At 35.7% G+C, this 18,352-nt stretch overlaps 1 protein-coding gene across 3 annotated transcripts in view; it reads right to left on the reverse strand.

Annotated features, from left to right (window-relative positions):
- The window catches only part of CYRIA (CYFIP related Rac1 interactor A), a 58,834-nt gene that overhangs the window by 25,999 nt on the left and 14,483 nt on the right, over positions 1-18,352 (reverse strand). For all 3 annotated transcript variants that reach the window (XM_049818670.1, XM_049818668.1, XM_049818669.1), the window contains exons 2-3: positions 15,221-15,270; positions 13,340-13,408 (exon numbers count right to left, since the gene is read on the reverse strand). The gene's annotated coding sequence lies outside the window, so the exon portion shown is untranslated. The remainder of the gene's footprint in view (positions 1-13,339; positions 13,409-15,220; positions 15,271-18,352) is intronic.

The following is an 18,352-nucleotide window of genomic DNA, read 5'->3' on the forward strand; positions in this document are numbered from 1 at the left end:
TTACATTTGCAGCAATGCCATAAAATCACTGGAGTTAGGGGTGGGGTCATCTAGATCCCAAACCAGGAATGGGAGCAGCTCTGTCACTCTGCACAGATGTTTGTCTAAACTATTCTCAAAAGCTCTTCAAAAAGCTCTTTAAGCTCAGTCATGATAGTTCATGTTTTATTACACCTGACCAGTCTCACTGCCCTTCTCTCTCCCCATTCTCAGTGGGTCACTCAACTCTAGGTACAGTGCTCCAAATACATCCAAGTATTGTCCCAGATATAATGAAGGAATTGTGTCTTGCAGAAAACTGTGCTTTACGCATCCCTCAAATATTATCTGCATAGTTTTATTTTACCCATTGCTTTCCCTTCTGCATTTTGGCAATTCATTAGTTGTGCTTTTATACAGCACGTTGTATCTATCCCCATCAAACTCCACAGTATTATTTTTTTTAATCATCTCTCCGATTTTCTTATAGGTAAGCAGATTTTCATGGATATGGTAGTATCATTATCTTCAATTGTTTTACCAGTAAATGTCTAAATTTTATAAACTGTAGCTGCATTGATAAAGAGAAATATAACAACTGATGTTTAATAGTCTCAGTTGTGCAAATAGATGTTAGTTTTGAAAAGTGGTATTATTCCTCTATGGACTTTATTTCAGAAATAAGCATAAGACTGTATTGTTATACTAAGAAAAAAATTAAGGAAAAAAAAAAAGTAAAAATAGTCATACATTTGTGTTTGTAATGCTGATTGCAAAAAAACCCCAAAGATATTTCACTGTGAAATACCCACAGTATTGTCTAGCAAAGCACAGATAAGGGAAAAACACACCCAAGTTTCTTCAAAGGCCAAACTATATTCATTTTCCAGGAAAAAAATCAAATTATCCCCAATGTTGGCCTGTAAATACTGTATTTATAAGATTCTTATAAGTAACATACTTGCAAAACAAGATGCACCAAGAAGCAATTTACGCACACAAGCACAGAAAAAACAGTGCCACACATTCCTTAGGCAGGTGAAGCATAAACAGACAAAAAAAAACCCCAAAATACTGAAACCCAAAAAACAGATGTAAAGAAGTGAAAAGTGGAATAAGAGAAGAAAGTCGCTCAAGGTGAAAGTAACCCAAGATAAAAGAATCATTCCTGCTTTGAACGATTATTTTATTACAGTTCCTAGATAAGCAACACTTCAAGCCAAGAACTTTTGCTCTTAACTGATACGCAGATTGCAGGACACAAAACCTACAAAAAAGGGGAGGCAAGTCAAAGGGAGTCAATAGATGGTTTGTAATGACAAATACATTTTTCATTAATCATAAAATGTTAAAGAGCTGGCCAACAATAAGAGTACCTGTAGCCCCAAGGATTAAAGAGCTTGGCTCGCGGTTTCAATAAAATCAAAAGGGTAATAAAAAAAAAAAAAGAAAAAGGATTACCTCAGATGAACTTAGAACTTATTCAAAGGGGGGATTTTTCTATATGCCAACCCTCACACCTGAACATACTTTGAACAGAAGTCCTATGTATTTTCAAAGTGCATAATGTCAGAAGAGCCATTATAAAAGGATAAAAACCAGGCAACCAAAATATCTGGATTCTGATTCATAGGTCATAATAAAAAAAAAAAAACAAAACCAAACCAAACCCCAACAGAAAAATGTAGAATAGAAGCCAATTAAGTAATTAGAAGAAAATTATATTTGAAATTAAGAAAACACTTGCACTTTGATCCTTCCACCTGAGTGTATAGTAACTACAGTAACCTAGCTTGAATATGGCATCGCATGCACAGACGCTTATACACAAAACAGGGACAGAATTGCCACGTACACAATAAATGGAGTCTCTATCAATTGATGCTGTTAGGTAAGCAAAGCAGGATACTAATGTTTACCCAACTGATACACAGTAGAGAGATGCCTTTGACAGAAACAGGTTTGGCTAGTTCAAGTGTTTCTTCCTTCAAAACAAAACCACTTCATTTTTTTCCAGGTGGGGTTTGGCTTAGTTCTTCTGAACTCTTGTAAGAGAATAGCAGCCACATCACCCTCTTCTGCTTAAAATTTCCTTGTCCTTGTCTTATCTCACCAAAATCATGATGAAAAAGGAAATAAACCACCTTAGAACACACGTAATTTTGGAAATCTGGATTTGGGCATTTGATAAGGTATCTGGTTTCAACATTTTTGGATATAGTGAGTGAAAAATCTATTACTGATCATAAACAGATACAGAGTCAGAAACAGGACTTTCAGATGAAATAATCAGGAACAGAAAAACATGTTGCTGCTCCTTTCTGCCTGTGAATGACTACCCATTATTCAGCCTTCTGACTACGCCATACAGAATATTTTGTACTATGCCCACAGAAAATCCAGTGCAAGTGTCTGAAAAAACCAAGATGAAAACTCTCATATTCTAGTTCTTCATACAACTACGGTAAAGACTTTCCTCAGAGTAATTTTATTTTCAAGGTATTTCTTGTGCCAGTTGATAATGGGAATAAGAATTTGCATGTTAACTTTATTCTTTATCTATTTTACTACTCTTTTTAATACATAAATGCCAAAACAGCACATCTAATCTCCGTCAAATCCTACAGTGACTGGATTTCTTACTGCATATTTGCTAGTGATCTGCTTTGAATGTGCCAGTATGTAGGACATAATGCATTTTGCCAGCTAAATTTGTATTTCTCGTTTGGAGGGTAATAATCTATAAGATACTGATCTGACGCAGTCTTTACAAGTACTCTTTTCTGGAAAAGCGGAGAGAAGTCAAACACTATCTTAAAATACTAAACAGACAGTTCTGATCAAAGAAACGTATTGACATTACTGGAATTAAGATGGCTGTGGCTGACTATATGTATCAATAGCTCAAGATTTGACGAATTAAAGATTAAATGTGGATCTTTGTAGGGGTTAGTTGTTATTAGTTTAAAATACTTCCAGTTGTGTAATACTGGTCTTATTAAATATCTTATTACACAAAATAAGAAAACTTGCTGACCAATTTGCATTGGAGTTCCACTAGGAAAAAAAAAATATTCAAAAAACCACTGTAAATAGACCGAAGGACAATATATACTTTTTTTTTTTTTTTTTAATTTAAAATTTCAGAAAAAGGTAAAAGAAAAAATAAGAAGTCTCTGGGTGAGAGTAAAGGAGGAAAGAACAGGTATGATCCCAAGACAGCAATTTGAGAGATCACCTAATCCCCAAAAGGTTGTAAAGGAAGGTTTTGCTAAACTGTGGAGGCATCTGAGTAACAGAATTGGGGAAGAAGCTTCAGGAGGGTTCATTAACCATGCATCTGTACAAGCTCCTGGAGTGATAAATGTTCTTTCTAGAACATAGAGGAGTTTACCAGAGGAATGGATATTTTAGATTTGTTTGATACTTATGGGGAAAATTAACTGAATATAAGGATGGAAATACAGAAGTTAATTAAAAACAGCAGAGGTTACTTAAACAAGGAGAAAACAGCAAACTAAAGATCATGATTTCAAAAAAGCAGTTTCAGTAAACTCAGATATCTGGAAGAATAGGTTTCTTGGAAAGTTGATTTAAGGGATAAGGGAGTGCAGGAAACTCGACAGTTAAGAAAATACACAACAGGTTACTCCAATGCACAAAACAGAGATTTAGAAATCAATATGCCTGTATAAGCATACGGAAGAATTGAAGGAAGTGAAGAAATATATAAGGAGGGAGCTTTGACAACTGACTGGAGATGAGAAAAGAGGAAATGCTATTTAGTACCTTAAATTTGCTGCAACATTGAAAATCTGAAAAAGTAGTTGTCAGTAGTTTACTGGCAAAAGAGAGGATGGTATTTTTAAACAGTATCTGGTATCTGTTGTATAGATCTGGTTTTGTTCAATACTTTTAATTAGTGACAGCCAGAAAAAAAGAAAATACATTTTTAAAATATGCACTAAGCTAGAAGGGAATTAAAATATTCTGGAAAATAGGATCATAATTCAAAATCACTTTGATAAACTGCAGATAATATCCAGAAGAAATTAAGTAAATACAAATGTAAAATACTCAAGGAAAAAAAACAAATCAATCTCACAAATGCAGATGGACTGGTAAGCAGAAAGACTGAGGAAAAAAATACTTAATCATTATACTGGAGTATAAATTAAACATACAGCAGGTTAGAAAGCTGTTAAACTCCAGAATTTTTCAGATTGCTCTCACAGTCAAGGGACGAGAGGACTGAATATTGAACAAGAACAGATCTTCTCCAAAACACTAGTCTAGGAGTTACAGAAAAGTAAAAATTCCAATAAAACTCCTCTTTTTTCTTAATTAGCTTTGTGTCATTTTTTAATCTCTTCTGATATTATTTCATGAACTCCTATTCTTTCACATTAGACACTCAATTCATTAAAACGTACAGGGGCAGATTGGGTCCATGGCATTTTTCTGCAAAACAGCTTGCATTGACAATTGCATTTAGTTAACAGGCAAGCACATTAACCCTCTTAATGATGTAAACATAAATGAGATTTTTTATTTTGCATTGTGCCTAATACTTTAAGAAGCACATTCCGTAGTAAATCTATTTCCAAGCTATATGTTTTACTTACACAGAAAGCCAAACAAGGTTTTGTGCCCCAACACAAGCTGCGAAAAAACTTTGCAATTTTTTTTTTGGTATATTAACAAGTCTGCTATCTGCCTAAGATGACAAATAAGGAGCAGTACTATGGGCAGTGCTGAATTACAACCATCCTTTTAATTAAAAATTAGGTTTCTTGTCAGTGTACATGAAAATTCAAATAACGTACTGACCCTGACAGGCTCCACAGTAATTAATTCAAATCACTACTGGAAGCTATTCCTAGTTTAGCAATGAAATTTGCACAATAACTTTTTATTAGGACAATAAAACTGATGCACAGTAGTGACTTTATATCCTACTCCTACTCTGCTATAAAATCTATTTTTAGCTAATTGACAAATTTGGACAGCAATTAATCACAAGCCCATTGATGACGCAGTTTGCTCCCTTCCCCACTGCAAGATGCACAAGCCTATAGAGGCCCATTATACAAAGAAAACAGAGCATTGTTCAACCATGCGAGCAAAGTTAAACCTATGCACAAAAGCGGACACTGTACAGTTGTTTTGCAACCCTACAACGCTGCTGGGTGGATTTCTTGCCAAGGAGACCCACGAAGCCGGCAGAGGAGCCTGCGGACATGCGCTCAGCCCGCACGGGCGGGGTGGGGCGGGGCAGGGCGGGGCTGGGCATTTGGCCACCCAGGCTGGCACCACACGAGACTGTCAAAGGACAGGCCAGAGGTGCTGACGCAAAGCACGGGAAAATCCACGCTCTAAGTAAAACCTGGCTGACTCACCTGAAACGCTCACTGCCTTTACACCCAAGGAAAAGGCCACGACTAGAGCCAACCGTTGGTTCGTATTTGCACTCGGTCATGGGTGCTACCTCACTTCTGCAGGAGACACATACACCAAACTGAGTTTCTGCAGGGACTACAGCTCCAGTTATCAGTGGATGACTTTCTCCTCTACTCTCACTTTTCAAACTGAAGCCAAATCAATGCAGACAATGTTTTAATAACCACATTTCAGAACAAGTACTGATATTAGAAAAAAATTATACTGCTTTCCCTTTCCTCCCACTGAAACTCAGAATTTAGTTTAAAAGTAACTGTGACTGCATCTAAAATTATGAAAACTGACATATCTACTCAAAAGGTAAACAGCATATGGCTGACCAGGTGTAGCAGGGAGTGAAGTCCCAAGGCTGGTAAGCGTTCTTAGCAGGGCATTCCAGCCCAGCATCTAACACACGCTGCATCAGCCCCTGGCAGCAGTCCTGTTTTCTCCATGTGAACAGAAATACCATTTTTATTTACACTTGTTCAAGAAGTTTTGATTAGCATTATTTCTTTTAAAGTTAAGAAGCAGACTAAAAGTTGAGAAAGAAGAAATCTGGTTTTCCTTTTGTAGTCTCTGACTAAAAACCAGATACACAGGATGAGATATGCTAACTTCAAAATGCCAGCTATCTGCAATCAAAAATGGAGGGAGGTAGTTACATCCAAGATTTTCTTATTGCCTTTGTTGAATACTCCTGTTTGAAAGGCAAATCATGCCTTTCAGAACTATAAAGTATGGAAAAGGCACTACGTTTAGAGCTTTATTTTTGCATAAAAACGATCCAAGAACCTTGTTTCATTTGCAATTTTAACTAACTGTCCATTCACACTTCCAGGTGACATAAGTCACATGGAAAAGAAATACACCCTTGTAAAGGCAACATTCATTAGTTTCCAAGAAAATTTTAAATTATAAACAACTATTTAAGTAGTTAATTTAAAAATATTTTTAGAACGTTGCTGAAAAACTTAAACTACACATGCACACAGAAATGCACATAACGTATGTACATACACAGAGACTTGCAAATGAGCATGTTTAACCAAGAACTGAGAATTAGTTGCCTGTTACAGGAAAAAAAGATACATGAAGACGAAAAGTGTAAGAAAATCAATATTAAAATAATTTACTTAACCAAACCTTTCTGTTTGCTGACTCAAAGGCATCTCTCTAGCTATCCAGAGACACAAGCTGTTGTACAGTGTACGAAGTACGGGGAGGAAGAATGCCTGTGTGATTTCAGCAATAATGGAGTCCTAAAACTCGGGTTCCTCTTTGCTCATGACTTAGATGATGTGAATTCTCTGGAGGATAGGATGAGGCGGAAAAAACCCTCAATTATTCCCAATTTCATGATAAACAAATGGAAGATAGAGATTTTCTGAAAAATATTGTTACTTAAGCCAACAAAAGTCTTTGTATTGTCTTTCAATCTTCATCATTGATACAACCAGCCTGTAATACAGCACTGAAACATTTTTGGAAATTGAATTATGCTTTCTTCCTTCTCCTCTGAGCCAATCTTTATTTTAGTTGCAATTTATTCAGCTGACTTACTAATAGAAACAGCGTAACTGAAAATTTCAGAAAAGCCTGAGAGATCAAGGAAAAAAATGCTCAGTGATTGAAGATTATCAGGGTTGATGAGAAGTAATGGAAATTTACTTAGGGAAAAAAAAGTTCAAAGAACACAGTTTTAAAGACTGGAATGGAAAGGAAAGACCTAAATCAATATATGTTTCAACAGTGCAAAAAACCTTTGCCATAAAAAAAGCCATTAACTACAGAGGATAGTATACTTTTAGTATAGAATGGATTTTTTTTGATACACTGATATTAGAAAAAAATATACATATGTATACACAATATAAACTATATATATATGTATATATACATTGGTCTCAGCTAAAAAGTTTGAATTTTTATATATTTAAATTTTACATGAAATACACCAAGATATTAATACTACCATCCAAACTACATAGCAAAAAAGAGTCTTTATGAAAAGAATACATTCAGGAAGTAGTAACTGTAAATGACAGTGATGGAATAGACATCAGGCGTCTGTCTCACCTTTCTGATCTTCCAAAGCAGAACTATTTGGGGTCTACAAAAGTCCAACTAATGCAGGACCCAGTCCAGTCCTATACTCTCCTTTTGTGTATGCTCTCCACACTGTCATCCAAGAAAAGGCACTAACTACTTTCAGTCAGGTCCTTTTCAACTCAATTCATGAAGAATCAGCTTGTTCTAGTTCAGAGTTTGCCCAGTCACTATCTTCCAACCATAAGGGCTAAAACGAAGCATTGCCTGAAACACCAACATTATAACCATACTACCAATTAAATTTCATTAACCTAAAGAACCAGTGCAAGAAGACCAAGAGTGTAGATTAATCTTTTCAATCAAATCAAATATGCAAATAAGAAGATCCTTATTTTCCTAGAAGACCGTTAAAATTATGTAATAAATGATTCCTACATTTTAATACTTTTCATCCAGGAACTGGATATCATAAGCTTCCTAAAATGGGGTTGATAATAAAAGGTTCCCTGAACACATGCTATGATCAGCATATTCTAGCCAGGAGGAAAACTCGGATATAAATCAACATAGCTGTCTGCCACCTGATTTGGTTTTGAAAAAAGGCTGCAGTTAAGGCTGTTATCCACTAAGTGGCATTATCAACTCAAACACCTGAATTTGACAAAAAATAATCATAGTACCGTGCATTTTAACCTCCTACAAGCAAATTGATGGAAAACATTTTCTTTGGATGATTCATTTTACTCAAGTTTGTCATAAATTTAGGCATTGCTCCAAACAGTCAAATCTATTAGTAAACCAGCATTACCAATTTACTTTTCATATCAAGACATTTGCAAATATTTAGCAGGATGGTCAGGTTAGAAATAAAACTATTGTGACAGACACTTTAAACAAAGCAATCAAAATACTGGAGTAATATGAGCTCAAATTAGACACATAAAGGTATAATAAGGTATTTTAAAAGTAGCTGGGTTTTCAGAAGTGCTATACATCAACAGTTCTAGTATTTCCTGTTGTGAAGTGTGAAAGTACCAAAAGTCACACCAGATATTTACTTTACTTTAGAGAAAACACTTAAAAAAAAGTAAATCATTAGATGGACTGATGCTACAAGGTATTAAAAAATTACAGTAATTGGGAAAAGTACAATGTTTCACTAATTATTTAAGGATTGGTTTTCAAAATGGTACTTAAGGATTAATGACTGTAAATACAGTTTTTTGAGAAATGTTTACTGGAAAAAAGCATTTAGGAATAGTAGAAATACAAGAAAAAAGTATCAGAACAGAACTCTCGTTTTAAAATATGTTCCCCCCCCCATTCCTATTGTTTGTCTCTGGTCTTTTATCACTGTCAATTTGTTCATACATAAAGATCTACTGAAAATAAAGGGGGGAAAAAAAATCAGTATTACTGTATATAAGAGTATAGGAAAATTAAATGGGCAACTACTTCTATCTCTGCCTCTTCAAAGCACATATTTTAAGCTTGTGAAATGTCCATGTATAGAACAAAAATTGTATAGAACTGAAAATTCTGAGCATACTTCAATGCTACAAGGATCAAGACATTCCTTTTTTTAAGTGATTTTTTTTTCCCTCGCTAGCCACAGAGGAATTGCATTAGGACATAGTCCTTTTTCCCTACATCCGCCTACGACAAACATTTGCTGCAAGTCAGCGACTCCAAAACCAAATTGTTTACAATTAACTCCAAAAGCCATTAAAAAAATTGTTTCTTTGTTCCAGTTGGAAAGAGAGACAGCCAGATGTGCGGCTTGTTGATCTTGCTCTTTTCTGACCTCTTGAGTGTAGGAAGAACTGCAGCTGAGGAAGGAAGTCAGCAAGTTGTGTTAGTGAAGGTGAACATTGCAAAAAAAAAAAAGTTTGCAATTTTTTTTCATGAAAGAAAAATTTACTTGGAATTTTTTAATTAAAAAAAGATAATATAAAGCTTTATTTCTCGCTATTGGTAAAAAATCAGAGCCTTTGTTTCAGGAGAAGTCATAGAGTCTGTCTTTTTGCTACTTTTGAAAAATTCGACCCTTGTTTCAAGAACTTCATGAAGTTTCACTGCTGTGAATTAGCAAACACCTCATCATTAACACCTGCTGGGACACCATCCTCCTTTGAGGATGCAAAAATTCAAGAAAAGCATTCTAATTTTAGGCTCTGACTGAATCACAGTCTACCACTACAGACTAAAATCAAGCCTAAAGCTGAATTCCAGATTGAGAATGTGATCACTTCTTTGGAAAACACATCTGGCAAACACCACTAGGCAACCAACTACGGCTTCCACAGTACCTTTCTTCACATTTCTCCCTGAAACACGTTTATGCATTGTATCTGTAAAACACCTGACAATGAATTAATTAGTAATCTGGTGTTGAAAACTTCATTACATGGTACTCCTTACGACAGTACAGAACATGAATGTACAAGACATTCTGCTAGCATAAAAAAGAACAATCTTTCAAAAACTGCACAGTAACAGACGTGAAACATGATCGTCTTGTTTCTGAACTTTGTATTACTTTCTAAAAAATGTCTAAAATGCATTCTGAAGTTCTATGACCACACTGCTCCTCATCTTATCAAGGTAGCTGAGAAGATAGTCAAAGTTATCAAGGCCTGAGGTGATACCTAAGGACACATTTGCGTGTGAAGCACAAATTCACTCCAGAGATTCAGCTATTAGATATTAATTCTAGCACCTGGGCATCAATCCAGACTCCTTATGCAGTTAGTGAAGCTTCCCAAATGTACTCCAGGCATCCAGCTTAATTGTCTGAATTAGGTTAAATTTTTTGTTTCTCTCACTGCATTACTAAGTTAATCTTAACAGCTCACACTAGTTTTCGTAGAAAAGGATGCCTAATTCTTGTCAAGCAGTTACTATTTCACAGATGTACATCCAAAGACCTGAATATCATCCTCATAGTTTCTTAATTAAATAATATGAAAGTAAACATAAGTTGAAAGATGAACTTTCCTATGTATTCTTGGAAAACACAAAATTGAAAATAAAAACTAGCTTACTTTCTTCTCACTCCACATTCTCCTCCCCCCCAAGGTCATTTAAAAACCAACATTAATAGATCACCATATACGTGCATATGTACACACAAAACCATTTCTGCAAACAGTTATACAAATATTTAATCTGATAAGAAAATTCAAATTCTGGAGAACTGAAACAATATTTCATGTCATACTTTTCGAAAGAGTTGTAAGGGATACTGGTCATTTTAAAAACAGCCTACGAAATTCAATCTTTGTCTTTGTACTAAGAGAAAGTAAAGACCTTATCACGTAAGACTTTCAGCACAGCTCAAACAGCTCACAGCTCTAAGCACAAAAAATTGCTTCTGCTGCATTAGTATTTAGAAATTATTATTGGCTTGTCACTCTCATATTAAGATTTGATTTTCAGAACCTTTTATTTTAGGAAAAAAAATATGTTTAGATGGTTCTACAGCCCATATTTTGTCATAGCCTTCTGAAAGAGTCAATCTTTAAGGTCGTTAAAGGCATATTTAAAGGGCTTCATTTTGAAAAAATAGTTTGTCTTAATATCTGTAAAAGGTCTCCAATAGCAAAGAGTTAGGACGTCAAAAATTTATCAGGTAAAAAAATACTACAAAATTTTCCTACCAGTTGTAGTTCCTCCCAGTTTATTATTTCCTACCAATGGAATTAATAAAAGCAGTGAACTACACTGTAGTAATATTAACTTTCTATGGACTATATTTAAAAGAATCAATAATTTAGCAAATCTCTATTTCTTCATTTCACAGTCTTTTGTCATAATTTCCTGTTTCTTCTAACATGTTAGAGCGTTCCATCTCCATTCCTACCATTTTTCCTTTTATTCTTCCTTTTCACTCTACTTGTCCTGTCTCCAAGATCTCCCTTCAGCTCATCTCAGTCCCCTCCACTAGCATGGATAAGCCCATGAGGAGCACTCATTTTTGAGATCCTTTCCTCTCAAGCTCAGAAAGATCATCCTTCATTTAAAAAGTAGAATGGCCTTAAATTTAAGTTGAAATGCTATCTTTATAAAATTTAATAGGTATGTCATATACATAATTCCTATTTTAAATTCCATACAATGTAATGTAATAGAAGGCCTTTTAAAGGAGAGAAGAAAGTGTAAAAACAAAACACACAAAGAAGCTTCACTGGTTAAGTATACAGTCCTTACAAGTATCACATCATTAGTTTACAAGGTAGAGAAGAGTAATTTCTTACACTGCAGAAACTGTCAAGCTATGATTATAGCCTTTAACCTTAATAAGTCTTTTCTTCCACCCCTCACACCCACCTCCTCCCTTGGACCTGGGTTTATTTGCCTATCCAGTGAAATGAAACGGGAATACTGTTGTCTTTCAACTACGCCAGTTCCACATTCACCAGAATCCTTTGTGGCCTCTAAATTAATGAATCTCTACACGTTCCAAACTCCTCTGCAGGCAGCTTTATTTCTTTTGAACAAACATCCACATGATTAGCAAACACCTTTACTCTGACAGACTGCCACTGAGATCCCTGGGTTCACTTGGGTACTGCAAAGCTGCTTTGACAGAAAGCCAGTCAGGCTGCTGCCACGTTGGGCTTGTTTTTACCTGCAACAAATTGAAGTTTCTGTGGTCATTTGTCCACTGCATCGCTTATTCAATGCATCTCACAGCAGTGGAATTAATCACAGCATTCACTGTTACTAAAGTAGGGTTAGCTCAGAAAGTCCTCTCCATACTCGATGGTTTCCGTCTCCCCAAGAAACCACCAGATTAAAGTTACCATCTCGCATGGCCTTATTTCCCACAATAAGGTAAGATATTATTCCCTTTCAGATATTTCCCACAATAAGGTAAGATATTATTCCCTTTAAGTGTTATTTGCTGCAACCACCCAGCTCAAATGTCATGTCTGCTTCGCGTTTCCCAGCAGCCCAGAAAGGGCTGGCGAACAGCGGCACGTTTGGGTCAGAACCACCAGAACCGGTGTACGCAACTTGTAGCCCTAGAGTCCTGGCACAGCGCTGACTGCAACTAGGCCGCACGTGAAGCGTGACACTGAGACTCGCCTTCTGTTCCCTGTAATCTGTGTGCTAAACATGAGTAGCCAAATTGTCATGACCTCTAGTATTTCACTAAAAAGAAGGTAATCTTCAGTGACAAATTCTCTGGTAATTACATCTACAGATTAAAACCTTCTCGCTCTTCCCTATCGCCCTCTGCTTCCTCCTCAGATATTGAAGCCTGCAGCTGTCCACAACCCCTTCGTGGTCTTCCTCATGTATCAAACCTTTTCTTGGAGCAGAGAGAAGTGAGGAGTTTAAAGGCAGTAAAACAATTTGTTGATGCAAGTAATGGCGCCGATTTCCTTGTGTTGACACCAGTACTTGTTTGAGTCCACAGTGAGCTGATGCGGAGGTCTAAACTGACAGAAAAGTAGCCTTCCAAGAAGTCTTCACAATCCTGTAGATTTTCAGCAGCAAATTCCCTAAACCAGCACATCCCAGATGAGTATAGGTGTTGATGCAAGAGAAGGGGCAGACAGAACTGAGCTACCTCTTTGAATGGCAACAAGCTAATCAAACAACAATGCACCCAATAATAAAATTAAATCCCGTACTTAGGCAGACCATGCAGAGTTGCTGGTGTGGTTCCTCTCAGGGAATATAAAAATTTAGGACAACTGAACTGTTACTATTTAAAATCTCGAATAACAGTGGACTCATTCAACAAAGACATAAACACCCTGTACAAAGTGAAGTCCAGCATATTGCACTCTTTAGCTTTCTCACAATTAACGTATAGAAGAAAGGGGGTACTAAACTCAAACACTTGGTTATGTCTTACCTAGAAATACAATGGTTCCAATTCACATTCAAAAATCCAGAGAGGCGATGCTAAACATTCAACGTCCGTCTGTGATAAAAAAAATTCAAGATTACACTTGGGATCACTGTGCTTTTCCCTCTCTCAATTTTTAGGTGAAACTTTCTATCTTAAAAAGGAAACATCCATGGAAAATGGAAATTTTCTTTGCAAAGTGAAATTTGTAGCATCCGAAACTTTTTTTAAGTAATACCATTCAAAAATGCTGTTGGGTTGAAATGATCAGGAACTTAAACTAAATTTTATCCCATGTAATTCTGCAGAACAGACTCAATTTAATTTGGATTTTATAATAAGCTCTTGCCAAGACTGGTACAGCCAAAGAAAATAACGTTCATTGATACTGGTATGCATTATATTAAGAATTAAAAGAAATAATGAAAATGCGAATACATTTCCAAAACATTTAGCAATTTATAATAAAGGCTATATCTATTTGAAACAATATTTACATTGAAAGAAGTCTGGTTAAAGCAGTTTTAAGTTCAGAAATGAATTTTTCAATCTTTTGAAACTACTGAAATAAAGAATGTAATTTAGATGCCTAACAGTGATCATTTCATTCTGCAAGTGTTGAGGGGGGAGGCTGAGAGAAAAACCAAGGGGACCAGATTCTTCATAAGGATCTATAAGGACAGCTGTTCTTATGTTACTTTTTCAACTCTTTAAATAAAATAAGTTACAGAGACACAAGTTTGCTCCCAGAACAAAGGTGAAGTCAACTTAAGAAAAAGAAATCCGCTGCAGAAAAGCTTGGAAGTGAACTTCCATTTCAACCATAACCTCAACAACGCTACTATAACTCCATAAACATTCTTCCCAAATATTCTGGTTCACTGTCCTCACAACTATGGAAAAACAGAGGTCCATAAATCAGATGAATTAAGCTTTGGCATTGAAAAAGCATGTGGTTGTGTTTCTGCAGCTATATTTATAAAGATATGACTAAAAACTAGTTCTAATCTAATGATGGATTTTTATTCATTTAATTTCAAAATAGTAGGAGTGCTTGATGGCTGTCTAAAGAGGAATTATCTTTTAAAACTCGCAGGTGGCATGGTGCAGTTATTTTTTTTTTCTTCTAAAAATACGTTCCTTACTGCCAATTATAACAATTCATTATAAAAGCAGATTAAATTAAATCAGAATGTAACACTAATTTCCCAAGTAGAGCACCCACATAGGGAACTAATTAGGAATAACTCCTCTGTGTAAACAAACCTTTGTACCAATTAGTAGCTGGTCAAGTCAGGAAACTCCCTTTCTCTAGGGGAAAAAAGTCTATTTTCAGCATTGCTTTAGTTTGCTGCTGGCTGCACATTCTCTGCAGTTCTGTAGCAACAGAGGGGTTTTAGAACTTATATTTCAGAGAGTTTAATGGGAACCTGTTCAAGATTTAAAAGAAAAAAAAATGGCAGTAGAAGGCGTTAAAAAAAAAACAACAAACAAACAACAAAAAAACCCATCACAGAATTAGGACTTCAAAAGGGATGAGAACAAATCCTGTTCTCTGCCTAAGCCAATTCTGTCCCAAGGGTTTTCACAGACCAGAACACTTAACAGTGAAATGATTCAAAACAAACAGTGGAGTAAATGAAAAAGTACATGGGAAGAAGAGTTCTCAGTTGTCGTTCTATAATAAGGAAAGCAAACAAATAAAAACCTCAAGGTGAGAATATTAAGCCCAGATATCATTTTGAAAACATCAGTTAGGTGCAACAGTAAAACTACATAACAGGATGCCACTCAAGGGAGGCTGAGTATTCATTTATCATTTATGACATTCAAATCTGCTAGACAGGTGTTCTGTGCAAGACAAAAAGTACTGAAGTTGACTCTTACCTCGCTGAAGATGATCCAGAGCCTTCTGATAATTAGATAGGGGCTGCAATCTGTGGATTTAAATTTTTTTAAAAAATAATTAGTAATTAAAACAGTTTCATTAATAACAAGTAAAAATCAGAAAAGTTACTTAAAATGCCTTCAAAACATAGTAATTTTCCTTTTTTTTTTTTAAAAAAAACAATAAGTATTGCTGCAAGGTATCTTCTACTGTGTCTTATGCCCAGAGCAAAAGGTCAATTAATCTCATAGTACAGCACATCACAGAGTTATGTAGCTTACGTGGGAAAGAAGCCAGGAAGGAGGCATCAGTGAACGGGCAAAGCAGGAACACCTCAGGACAGGGAAAGAACTGGAAGCACCTCACAGAACCCAGAAAACCACCATTCCCTATGGAGCGGTGATGTAGTAAGAGACAACTTCTGAGCCTCCAGCCCTACTGGGTTGCAAAACCCAGCTCTAGACACCATCATTTTCTACAGCATTTTACTGGTTGAAGATATATGAAAACATGACCCCTTCCCTCTTGACCCAACAAAAACAAAAATGACAAGTCTGAAGGACTCAGGAACACCAGCACTAATTAAATGAGCATCTGTGAGAAAGTTTCAAAGAGGGTATCCCACTTACCAGACCATGTTAACTCCCAAGCTACTAAGCATTTAGGTATTTTGCAAGCTTCATGTAATTAAGGTTAACTGGAAAGAGTGGTTAAGCAACAACGCAGCAAGATTAATGTTAAACAGAAACCAAAGCAGATTTACTACCAGAAATGAGAGAAAGTGAAGGTGATGGATAGAACGGAATGGATGAAAATGAGGAGAAAGGATTACCGGTGGGAGGAAGAGACTGGAAAGAACAGAAATGGAAACACTGCAGGTAAAGAAAATCGACTGTGAAAATTAGATGATTGTCAGAAATAAAAAAGGTAGAATTAAGCTTTGAAAGGGCAAGTCTAGCACAGACTATGCTGACATAACATAAACTGGCTTTGGAGGAATATCACAACACAAAAAAAGACCCTGCATCAGTTTGAGAAAGGGGAGGAAAGTATTTGTTAGCTAAATACCTTAAATACATTAATTAATCAATTAAATATCTCCTACCAAAGCAGACACCTCCAGAACTGTATTTATTTGAGCCATGACCTGATCCATTTATTTGATCCACTCCAGAAGGTGTTCATCAATGTGAAAAGATCAGTTTTTAGTCACTGAAGCCACAGGCAATACAGTTTAATTGAATTCACAACCCATTATCACAAGAAAGAAAACAGAAGTAAGAAAGGGAAAAGGGGAAAAAGGTACTAAATTTCCACTTCTTTTTGGAAGTATTAAATGGATATACAATTTCAAAGATCATAACTTGAGAGTGAACAACCACTTAATTCCCTTCAAATGCACAGGACATATCTCACCAAATTCTACAGAAGTGTTTGAACAGAAATGTTTTTCAGGAAAATTAATTAATTATAGACCAAGACTTACAAGTTTAATTATGGTAAAAAATTGCCAGAAACCTTTAAACTGTTTGCAAGTGGGACAGAAAAAAATCCAGGCTAAAACTCTATAGAATAAAAATGGAAGACTGCTATAAGAAATGAAATAGCATAAAAGTTGTGAAGTAGATGCAAGACCAGAAGATAAAATATATTCGATAGATACTGTAGAATTTGTATATTGCAAAACAAGACAATTGGATTATTTAAAAAAAACTGTATGTTCAGTGAGCTAATTAAAAATCTTGAGATCTAACACAGACCAAAAGAAAGGAAAATGAGAATTTTCTTCAGTTATATTCATAATTTCCATATTTTTATGTTAGACCAGTTTGTTCTGCTACATAACTTGGCTTATTTGGAGAAAATTAACAGTGCTGGCAACAATAAGTTCTCATGAAACAGGTGCAAAATATACCCACAAAAAGCTTACAGACTGTGGCTGGGAAGTAGACAATAGCACAATTACTTTGGAAGTCGAACTGCATTTTTATACAGAAAACCTAAATTTTGGAAACAAAAAACCAGCAACTATCAAGGAGTATCTCCTGTTCAGCTGAATCATGAAATTACAAAAACTTTAAAACTTATACAGAATAGCTATCCTAAGCACAACTTAAGTAGTAGCTAGCACTGAATTAGATTTTTAACAAAATACACATTACATTCTGGAAGTCTGTTCTTTAACCTTTTAAAAATTTATCCCAGATATCCAAATTTCTTTCAGTCTGAAACAAAATCAAACTAAAACAATCTCAAATGAGAAGTAAAAACAATGTCAGTCCAATTCATAGTTAATACAATGAACAGGTATGAAATGTGCATTAAAAAAAGGCTATGAACAGATGCCAGGAAGCACTTCTTGTTCCGCAAGCAATAACTCCGTGGAACGGGCTGCAACACAAGTTCATCGAGGTAAGACATTTGGACTGAGAGAGATGCCACTGAGTGGGAAAAAGCAAGTGCCATGGGAGAGAAAGAGGATAAACTACTCTGACTAAAAGAGCTTCAAATTTCCAGTTTTGGGTCTTTAAAAAGGAATATTCCTTTCAAAGTGGAGACAAACAGTCCAAGATTGATATCACAGTCTTCCATAGGAAAGTGGGAGGAATGAAGAGGGACAACACTGTTTATAAAATAACTAAATACCAAGATATATTCCTTACAACAATCCGACCTAAACATGGGGTGAAGGAACATGTTTACGAGCAACTGCTCTTCTCCTCAGGAGAATCATTTCTGAAAACACCAGCATGATAAAAATTGACAGAAATAAATAGACACTCTGGAAACCTTAGCAAAAACCTTAATGCTGTTTTAAAGGAAGGATGTCAACAAGGAGGCAAAGCATCACATGTTAATGCAGAAGAGAAAATTCTCTTCTACTGTTTTGGTAACATCCAGTAAGTCAATTTATCCCTAGTTAAAATGCATTTATACAATGAAACACAGAAGTCAGTTCAGTACCCTCAGCACTGTAGTCTGGGTGACCTGCTGGGAGTAAAGCTTATTATCCACCCAGGGATTTGAGCAGTTGTATCCCCAACCAATTTGACTTAAGGCAAAACACAGCTGCTACTTTGAAAGTTTCCTGCTGTGTAAGAAATAATTAAGGCTGTATGATCAGTATTCAA

The sequence above is a fragment of the Accipiter gentilis genome, chromosome 16, assembly GCF_929443795.1.
Source record: "Accipiter gentilis chromosome 16, bAccGen1.1, whole genome shotgun sequence".
NCBI classification, from domain to species: Eukaryota; Metazoa; Chordata; class Aves; order Accipitriformes; family Accipitridae; genus Astur; species Astur gentilis.